This window comes from Semicossyphus pulcher, unplaced genomic scaffold, assembly GCF_022749685.1.
Source record: "Semicossyphus pulcher isolate SPU_LCO1_2020_fin unplaced genomic scaffold, fSemPul1.0.p SCAF_10, whole genome shotgun sequence".
Classification (NCBI taxonomy): Eukaryota; Metazoa; Chordata; class Actinopteri; order Labriformes; family Labridae; genus Semicossyphus; species Semicossyphus pulcher.
This window is the reverse complement of record NW_027211604.1, coordinates 17,671,966-17,683,354: the sequence shown is the minus strand read 5'-3', so window position 1 is coordinate 17,683,354 and position 11,389 is coordinate 17,671,966.

Genomic DNA, 11,389 nt, shown 5'->3' with positions numbered 1-11,389 from the left:
TTGTGGACCAAGGAGCTGTTAGCTGCTAATGGTAGCTGCGGAAATCCCTCAGCAATGTACAGTACTTTAGCTTGCAAGAAAATTAGACGTTTATATTGGTATGACATTTTATGCAATTGAGCTTCATGTGCAATTACTTTTCCCTCAATCCTTAACAGTCAATTCCACTGTTTATGGACGTTACAGGTATATCACGTCACTTGACTTCCCATAAGCTGGAATGCTTTAGCCAGTTTTTCTAAGCGTCTAATTCTGCCAATGGAGTCATTAAGCGCCTGTTGTGTGTGATGTTTAAAGGCACCTTGTGTGTTTGTATGAGATGCCATTGGGGCAATGAAGTGCTTATATTTGACGACCCGGGAATAAGAACTGGCAGGATATTTATCCAAAAACTTGGCTTTTTTTGCCAATAATTTTGTATTATGCCATGTATTTTGTTTTGTTTTTACTGATTTTTGTTAGCTATTTCATTGCCATTTCGTTCCCTGATTTATCCTTACTTTAAATAACAGCGCGGCCTACCTTCAACTTAATCTCTTGGGTCTTTTATAGTATAGTTCTGGATCGTCCATACATTCTTTAGATCCTCACCTAAAACCTTTCTAAACAAAAAAAATCTCTATGTGACATGAAGAGAGTTAAATCGTCTACATAGAGGACATTTCAGGTAAACATAGTTCAATTCCTTTATACATATGTATATAATGAAAAAAAAGGAGACCTCGAAAACGCCCCTGTGGAACTCCATAACTAATAGTTTTAGCTCTGTTACAATATCTTGTTTAGCCCTTACTTATAGTGGAGCGGCTAAGAGCTGATTTTAGGCAGAATCGTGCATTTGGTGATACAAGCATGAAAATTGGCATGAGCAGTCTCCATGGGTCACTTGACAAGAAAATTGTCCCAGCTACTTGAAATTTCAAGATGGCGGCCATTTTCAAGACGGCTGCCACCTTAGTAGAGCAGTCAAGTGATGTAATCATTCAGTTGGTGATACACACATGAAAATTGGCATGAGCAGTGTACTTGGGTCACTTGACCAGAGACTGCTCACAGCCAATTGAGATTTCAAGATGGCGGACATTTTTCAAGATGGCTGCCACCTTATTGGAGCATTTAGGCTAATACAAGCATGGAAACTGGCGTGAGCCGCCTAATGGATCTTCAAAAGGTCCATTTTCTCATATAAATATTGTATTGTAAAAATACACTTGTGTTGATTTGGTGATTACAGGTCATTTAGACTAGAGTGAATATCTGCACTACCAGGGCACACTGATATATCACTGCTGTTAAACTCAGAGTGGGGTTCAATGTCAGCTAATTGATAGTTCTGTGACTTATCTGCTCCACTATTAGCAACATTTCTAATTTCATCCTAGAATACTATGGCACTGTTTTGTTATGTATCGCATGAGGCGAACACAGCTGTGGCACTATTGGCCAGGGCAAACATATGATATCGTCCTGAATCATCCTCCTTTCTGAAGTGGTCTGTTAAATATCAAAGGCAAGCTTCAGTGGAGTAGGATTAATTTCCTTTGCTATTGATTTCATTTCAATTCTTAATGTGGAGAGGGCTATTCATAATGGAAGCATGACTGTATCTGCAAGGATATAATGTTCTTTTCTGAACTACAACCTTCATGTTATACACAAACCTCTTGAGTATTTTTGCTCTTCCACCCAGGAAGCAGCCATGAATCGTATCTTTCTTCACAGTGGTAAGGCGATAGATACAATTTCTGGTGTGTTACACATTTCTAGCTGTAGTAATTGCAAATACATTGCAAGGGGTGCAAACTACAACATAATCAGAGAGAAGACTGTACGAGAAATAGCAGTATGGAGGATGCTTTAGTCCCACTCGTCTTCCAGCCTACAACAGTGGCATTGAGGCGTTACCTTTCAGTTTAAAAGTTAAGGAGAAGCAGGATAGAGTCATGAGTAGAAGTGAGGTTTGAAGACAATGAAATTTCTCTTAATAACCTCTCAGATGACTTGCAGTATTCATGCGAAAAGGCATTATATGCCACATTGTGAATCTTGGAACAAAAACTTATTGAGATATTAAATTGCTGTGGTTGTGCTGTGGTGAAAGCAACAGTCTCAATGTAAAATATTTGCTCATGGTTGGAAACCTTTTCAATGAGGTTATATTCAATCAAACAGATAAATAAAGGACAGATTGCTACCTATTATTATAAAATCTATCTCGAGGCCATTAATGTATGCTGTAAATCAAATACAAATTACAATCAACACAAGAAGAGATCAAACCGTTAATCAGATGGAAAGAAGAATTTCATGAACAACTTGAAAACAATCTGAAAAATATCAAACAGGCAGAAATACACTATCACAGAGGTGAATGACAAAGAAGGCAAATATTTTATCAGTCAGACCAGCTGAGGAAGCACAGCATTCATATTTACATTGTGCGAGGCAGATGGTGCTGGGAGCTCGTACAGTCAGCAGAGAGTTGATAAAACAAACGTTAAATCTGCTCAGTGAGGGAGTTACTGAGGCGATTACTAATGAAGCATTGCAGCTACTCCACAACAGCGCACCTAAAGTTGACATACATGCAAACCATCACTTTCGTTAAAGACAGCAGGCCCGTCTTTAGAATCGGACCACCACTTACTGTCTTACACGATACTCCCCTTGTGGTGATGTTTTGCTGCAGGCAGATTTCTCTTGCTGCCACGGTATCGCCTCGAGTTCTTATTACCACACTTACCGATCGTATATCTCACCTTGTGCATTATTTTGTATCTCTCATATCTCATACTTGCGCGTCTCTCATATCTCATACTTCCCCCCCCCCCCCGGCTGCGTGGATCACAGTGACGCACCTTCAGGAGCATGGCCTATTTCTTTAAATGAAAAATGCGTAACAATTTGTGAGATAATAGGTCTTACTGTCAGTTTTATTTCTCCTATAGAATAACATTTATACATATTTTCTTCCTCTAAGGCAGCGATTACTTGTGTTTTATTTATTGGTTGACTTATGGGTTATTAATGGTAAACAAGTTTTTTAGCGTGTTCCAATTATGGTAGAGTCTCAACTCTGACATTTGTGAGGGGGCGTTAAGCCAGGTTTGAATGTGAATGAGAATAGCTGTCTCTATGTGTCAGCCCTGTGATGGACTGGCTATCAGTCCAGGGTATAACTCTGCCTCTCGCCCAATGACAGCTGGGATCAGCTCCAGCCACCGCGTGACCCTGAACAGGATAAGCGCTATAGATAATGAATGGATGGATGATGGATTGTTAAGCCAGTAAATAGTTTATAAACTGAAGTGAATCGGGAGAAACAAAGGGATGCATTTCAATGTGGTCATTGCTTTTTTTAAACCTTTCTCATTGTTTACATACAGAGAGAAAAATTAATTCCACTTTCCTTCTGGACAAACTCTGACGTTTCTTAAGTCCATCAGCCACTTGGGAGGCATTTATGTTCCGAGATAGATTTTGCTTAGACACCCATTTGAACTGATAAATATTCAGCGTGTGATGAAATTTTTGTATTTGCTTCACGCTGCTGCAAGTTCTGTCTGATTGCATAGGTCTGTGTTTGCTTAGGCGAGACATTTTGCTGTCCAGCCTTTCAAACTAAAACCATTAAACTTGCCCTTTGGATTCAAGACACACTGCATGTTTTAGCTGCTTTCCCCCCCCCCCTTTGCGCCTGCACGAGAAAACACATAGAGTGGAATTTTTAATCAAATAATGGGTGTGAAATTAGTTGGTAACATATGCAAATGCTAATATAAGAATATGCTGATGTTCTGAGCTGCAGCCCTGGAGGATTTGCGTCACGCATTCACTTGATGCAGTTTGGAGTTGATGGATTTGATTCGCTGTTTTGAAAAGAAATCCTTTTAGTGGTGAGGTGCACAACAACAGGAGCAGGATGTACAGTGTTTTCGCAATGAAAATTCACTTTAGAAAGATTTAGCAGAGAAAAATAAACAGATTACCTAAATAACTCCCACCTGGAGTGTTAGGGGAGCGTAGGCAATCTTAATGCAGCTGATTATCCCATCACTTAGAAATGTTTTGATTGCACATGCTGTTTTTTTTTAAGGCTGTACGGAGGTGCAGTGGTTAGCGCTGGCACCTGTCATGTGGAGTTTGCATGTTCTCCTTGTGCATGCATGGGTTCCCTCCGGGTACTTCTCCCACAGTCCAAAGACATGCTCCTTTCGGTTCATTGGTAACTATAAATTGCCCGTAGGTGTGAATGTGAGCGTGAATGTTTGTCTGTCTCTATATGTCAGACTGTGATTGACTGTCGATCCGTCCAGGGTGTACCTCTCCTCTAGGCTCCAGCCCCCCAGCAGTATTGATTATGGATGGTTGGATGGGTGCATGGATAAGCCTGGTAGAAACAAGTGCAGCCAATTCACTCCAAAAAAGTCCTCCAAAAAATAGATTGTTAGTTACGTCCTTCAGAAAAGGTTAGGTTAAGGTTAGCTAAAGATTCACCCAAACCTCCAGAGACCAGAGACAGTTCCACTTTTAGTCCCACCTCCTGCCCGACAGTTCAGCCTCTTTCCCACTGGTCAAAACACCCAGCTTTTTTGCTTAGTGGGAAAGGTTACAATCAACATTCAGACCCGGGTGAAATGACTCTGCTGTAGACCCGGGTAATAATCGCCTCAGCTCCAATCGGCAATGATGGGAACACAAAACCCGGGTCGCCACGCTAATCTCCGACCCCTTCCCAGCGTGATGCCATGACGTGCATAGAAGTTCCGGCAGATGTCGCCTAAATACAGAAGAACAACATACATTGGCGAATTTGTTCTTCGTTTCGTGGTGGGCAGTGGCGAGGTGAGAGAGCTTCTTCCGATCCTAGGGGAAGTTTGTTGTTCACCCCTGTTTCTGGCACGTTTGTGACGTCAGATGGTGACGCAGCAGAAAAGTGACCAAAAGGAGCATACTTCACTGGCAATGGGAAAAGAGACAATCAACCCGTGTCAACGTGCTAATTTTGGTGGGAAAGGGGTATTATTGTTCAATCATGACAGCCACAACAGGAAATGAGACATAACACACTATTAAAACAGGACAGATATAAGGGGCTTCAATAGTGATTAAACATATGTACAAATGTATGAACATGGTGTATGGGCAGGCTCGGTGATTAGACATATTGTGTTAGTATTTAATGATGAACTCACACCTACCATCCTGCTATTCCCCCCCATCAGCAATGCAGAGATCTGGATGGATGTGATGTGAGCAGGACATTTAATGAGCACTGTTGAAGGACCCCTGGGTGCATGAATGTAATGAGGACTCGAGGTGAGTGGGGTGGTGTAGGGTCACATTTATTTGACTGAAATGATAACTGACAGTAGCAGAGAGGGACAGCAAAGAGATGGTTGGTGGAGGTCGTGCCAAAATGTGATTGGTCTGGTGAAAAGACACTCAGTCAGCTGAGTTAGAAACTAGGGAGAGAATAATGAGTGTGCATCAAGATAGTCAGTGTTCCTGATTGAACTTCCACTAAGCTACATAATGAAGCTTATAAAAAAAGCCTTCGTCCACAGATTATTCTGTATTTAAATTATATTTAGATGTACTGACTGATAGCCCTTCGTTCCAAACAGGATTTAGAAATGAACCCATTAATGACTATCAACTAAATTTAGTATTTTAAGGAAAAGTCCCACAGAATTTTTTCTGTTGAAGGTGGAAATACAAAATTTGCTGTGGAAACTATAAATACATGTGGCTACACAAAACAAAATTAAAATTTTTGATTTTGAACATTTATCATGCCTTAATTGGTTGACAGAGTTGTGTTTTGTAAAAAACGTAACAAATTCTCAAAAACAAGTTCAACAATCATTTGTCATGCTAAATATCCAACTTACACTGAATCAATGCATATATATATGTATATATATATGTTATTGAAATTTAAGTTGTTCTGAATCCAATGATACCAAGCATTTGGTTTAACTCATTGTAGTTTTTGAGATACAGCCATTTCTGTAACATACTATTTTTAATTGATAGACACAAGGGTAGTCAGTTTTTTCTTTGTTTTTTACAAAAAACCCACTGGAAATATTCATTTTCGAGTTGGTTTGAATTATGAGAACCTCTTTGCAAGGCAAGTTAGAAAACGAAAAGCAAAGACCATTTCGTTTTCATTTGAATTATGGCATACAATATGCATACATAGAGAGCAAAAGTATAATGCAAATTGGATGACTGAATTTTAATTTTAAATAAAGGTCAAATAATGCACCTTTATTCTGAAAATGAAAATGCATTTTTCTTACTGCATTTTCATTTCAAAATTAGCAATTTCATTTGAATTATGGCACAAATTTAGCGGGGCATTTTTTGAAAATGAAAAAGCAAATGTCATTTTCTTCTTCATTTTAGATTAGTCGAAGAATGTGCATTTTTGAAGTTAAAAAACTAAAATGCAAATTACATAAATGAATCATCATTTAAATTTTGAGTCAAATAATACACCCAAATTCTGAAACTTAAAAAGCATTTCTGTTAATGCATTTTCATTTTCAAATGAGATTTATCATTTGAATTTTTATCACTATTTGCTTCCATAGAAATACAGATTCCTGTGATGACATGTTCAAAAACTCTCATGCACTTAAAGACCAGAAAGACTCAAGTAAGAATTAATCCTAAAAAGTATTTTCCAATCAACTTTTAGGAAGAAATGAAGAGAAATGTAACTTCAAAACCAGACGTTTCCAACAGGGCTTCCATTCACTTCAATGTATTTCAAGGATACATGCTAATGGCTAATGGGCCCATAGGAATGAATGTAGTATGAGTAGCCTAAGCCCTTTGAGGTGCCTCAACCTCTAGTAAACACATTTACACACAAACATACACGTACAAAAACACATACACACACACACATTCAGGGGGAGAGAACAAAGACCATAACCACTTGTTATGCAAACATCTTTGCTCTTTGAAATGCAGGTGCAGGGTTTTTTTGTTATCTTGTTACTTACTTTAGAAGTAAAATCAAAACTACTTTTTGTACAGATTTGTGTGTGCAAGAGTGTGTGCAAGTGTATGTGTGCGTAGAAGTGACATGAATATTTAGTTTAGATGAATTTGAGATTAAAACAGTCATGTTGTTCATAGAGTTAACCCCATAGGACAACATAGAAACACCATAGAATACTAGAGAAAAGGTCCCTAATTTCTGCAAAATATGACTACTGGACAAAGAAAAAGCAGTGGATTCTCAAAATTATTTTTGAATATAAATTGTAAGAATCTAGACTATGCGTGTATGAAGAATTATAAGGATGTGATATTCCTAACCTGTTGGTTTAGAGGGTTTTTTGTGAAAAATCCAAAAACCTGCTTCCCCTTGTGACTAACAACTAAAAATAGTTGTTTAAGAAAAACTGGTGCTGTGGCCTCGGACTTTGACCGATTTGAAAAATTTCAATGGATTTGTTCTTAGCTCAGCTGGTACTTTGAGTGCCGTGGAGGAAATCATAAAATTCCACTGTGGACATTAATGGGTTAACTGTTTAAATATCCTTTCCCCCTCTGGCACTCATTATGCAGACTTTTATGCAGCATATGTAGGATGCACCGCTCTTTCAGGTAGCAGAGCAGTCGTTTGTATTTTCAGACTTCAAAGTGGTAAACCAATAGTGTATAAATCCCACATAAATTACAACATTATTATATCTACGTCTCACGCTGTGAAGGACTTTTGTTCTCTTCCGTCATGCAGATGAATGCTGAATTTCCCCATCGAGCTTCCAGAGTGGTAATTAGATCCAGAAAAGTGAGCCATCTCTAAGTGTGCTTGAAACGCAACAGGGAGACTTCTATTCGTTAAAAAATAAATCAGCAGGATAAAAACTTTTACCATGTTTGAGAAAAACTGATTTGAGGTGTTTTTTTGATTTTAAAGTTTGACTCATGTCCCATCTGTTAAAGCCCCCCTCCACTGAAAACCAAGTGTTTACCCTTGTAAATATCTCCATGTGGTGTTCTTCATGTGCTACAAGACATATCAGGGACAACATAAGCAGTCATCTCCATGGCTGGGCCTGTCTGCTTTTAAACTGCAGTGTACCAAGGACAGGCTGAACAACACGTTTTCAGATTGGCAGGTTTGAGATGTCACAAACCTAAGGAGCCAATCCTGTTAAAGGACGGGGTGACGCTATGCATATCATTATGTACAACCTATAGCAACCACTTTGGCGATGCGTGAGCCAGCTGTAACCGTCGTTGTAATTTTTGCAAACTCACTACTGACTACTAATGTTAACGTTACTAATGCTAATTACTACATTTCAAGCTAGCTACGTTTCAACAAGTTGCCACTAAACGATGGCAGAGACGTGTTTTGTTTTCGCGGTTGGAAATGTGCATAGTGGGCGGGGCCTATGCAGATTCATGCATTTTTAATGAGGGAGATGGAGGAGATTTCTTGGGATGACTTTAAAGTTAATTAAACGTATTTTGCAGAAACATCATATCAGACATAATTGATTATTTCAAGCAGAACATTTTATATATCTCAAACCATGACTGGAGCTGGTCTTTAACATGAAGAAGGCGGGCTTTATGACCTATACTAGAGCCAGTCAGCAGGGGGCGATAGAGATGCTGTATTTGGGTAACTGTGATGTCGTCTGTGTGATCAGGTAGGCCTTGCTTACATTACATAAGGTCACTTGAAGTCGAGGTGTCAGTGTTATACAAACACAATGTTATTCAATAGTGTTGTCTCGTTTTCTTAAACAAGGTTTGACCCTGAAGCATCCATAATGCATCCAGCACAACTACACCCTGAAGAGGAAAACCCAACACTCACTTGTCCTCTTACATCCTAGCAGTGCTGTATCTGTGCCCATCATGGTGCTCATAAATATTATCTAACTAACAAATCCTTCTCTCATGTGGGAACTACGTGCGCTTCAGAGTTTGTATTATAATCCTATCCATCCATTATTTATACCGCTTATCCTGTTCAGGGTCGCGGGGGCGCTGGAGCCTATCCCAGCTGTCATTGGGCGACAGGCGGGGTACACCATGGACTAATCGCCAGTCAATCACAGGGACAGACCACCTTTCACGCTCACATTCACACCTACGGGCAATTGTAGAGTCACCAATGAACCTAACGAGCATGTCTTTAGACTGTGGGTGGAAGCTGGAGGGAAACCATGCATGTGCAGGGAGAGCATGCAAACTGCACACAGGAATATTATAACATTGTACTCCTTGTTACATAGATTAGGGAGAATGTGTTGATGCAGCTACATTGAATAAGAAAAGTGTGGTTGTTACCCCCTCTCCCTACAGAGGTCAGAGGTCAGGATCAGCTAATAGGAGCGGATGGGGGGGGATAATTGATGCTTCCGCGGGGGTCGAATCTTGCTGCGACGGAGGCTTTAAGCTGGGTCCATCCACTGAGGGATAGTGTCTTTAATCATTGCACCACCCTGCTGCTCCATCCGCAGAGAACAAGGGAACAAGCTCGCGTGCATGTGTCTGAGGACTGTGAGGACTACCTGAGCATGGCAATGCGGCGAAATTACTTCATTTATCTGTTGTGTTTGTTTGTTCTAATAGCAGATTGAAATGTCTACAGAGAGGAATTAAAAACAGAGCTGTGTATTAATGGCGTGTTATAAGCTCATTAGGGTGGTCTGCTGGTGATTTAGAAAGAGAGATTCATCAGTTTTAATGATATAGGAAGAAAAGGAAAATGATGAAGAAGGAGTGAATTATAAAGATACAGAAAGTATAGACTGAATGAGAAAGTTAAATCGTTCCTAGATTAAATGTGGCTCACTTCCCCACACGGTGCAAAATCCTCTTGCATGAGAGTTTATGATTAATGTCCGCAGTATGCTCACAGTCTGCTTCCTCTGTCAGATATTACAAATGGGCTATAAGAGATCACAGATATATCTATAAAGCATCATAAATGATGCTGCTGCCACCAGGGGAAAGAGTTTCCCTCTATATTCATAAGCCGCTGTTTGCTTGCTGCTGTGATTAAACAGGGCTTTATTTGCTTTCACACAAATTTCACATAAATGTCCATTATATGTAATATTCCCGACACATTAAAAGAATAGCAGATGTGATGGCTTTGTACATGTATGGGAGTGAATGTCCAGCCACTATAATACAGGAAAAAGGAGCAGAGTACCATAAAATTTGGTTTATAAGGCGCACTTTTAATACATTTTCTTTTCATCTAAAAGTGCGCCGTGTCCTATATACAGGTGCAACCAATATACCAGTATAAAATGAAGAGAGGTATGTCGGTTGTTAAGTTGTGACTGTTTCCGGGTCCAAGTGGCTACAACGTCTCCTATTCACAATATGCCACAGTGCTGTTTTGTGTTTTTGATTGTTGCGCTTTGTCGCGAAATTGCACCGTCATGATCGCAATTGCAGCCGCCACCCTCACAACAATCAACGTTACCGTACAGTCTGCAAGCTACCGCTAGCTACAGCACCTAACAGGATTACAAACTCGACATGGCGAAAACAGACGGTAGGCTGTAATTTGTGTGTGTTTCTAATGTGTTTTAAATGAAAATACATTGAAATTGTGTTTAAATAACTTGTATCCACATTTTTATTTATAAATATTTATAGAACACCTTTTTTCCCTGTGGTATACCAACAAAAACAGGCTGCGTCTTATATTCCGGTGCGACTCATATTCCAGATTTTATGGTAATTCAATTGATTTGTTTAAGCTGAAGTGTCACGGTTTCCAGTTAAACAAAAAGGTGAGGACCCAGAAGCAGACTTATATGGATTTAATTAAATAAAAGGCAAAAATGCACAAACAAAACAGAGCAAAAAATGTACAAACAAAACCGGGAAAAAGGTAATCCAAGGGAACATGAGGAGGGATCAGGAAATGCATGAAGATCATCAAGAGTAAGGTCAGGGACATAGACTCACACACGATGGACAACAATGAACAGGCAACGAGACAGGGGAGCACAAAGACTAAATAAACTTAAGAGGTGAGGCTAATCAGACACAGGTGAGACAATCAAGGGGCAGGTGAAAACAATCAGGGCAGGGCACATAATCAAACAGGAAATGATCTAACCAAAGAGACACAAGTGAAATACTTGTAAATACTAACTAAACAAGACTAAACACTGACAAGAACACAGAATAAACTAAATACAAAACTAAACGATGAAAACTCATGACAAGGGACAAAGTGACAAGGTAAATCAATAAATAATAACTGAACACCGAAATACAAGACAAAACCAGAACTAAACTAGAAACTCATGACATGAAGGACCTTTGGGTTATTTCTTTGAGGAACTGTAAAAGTGTAGAGTTCTGGATCACTTATGGC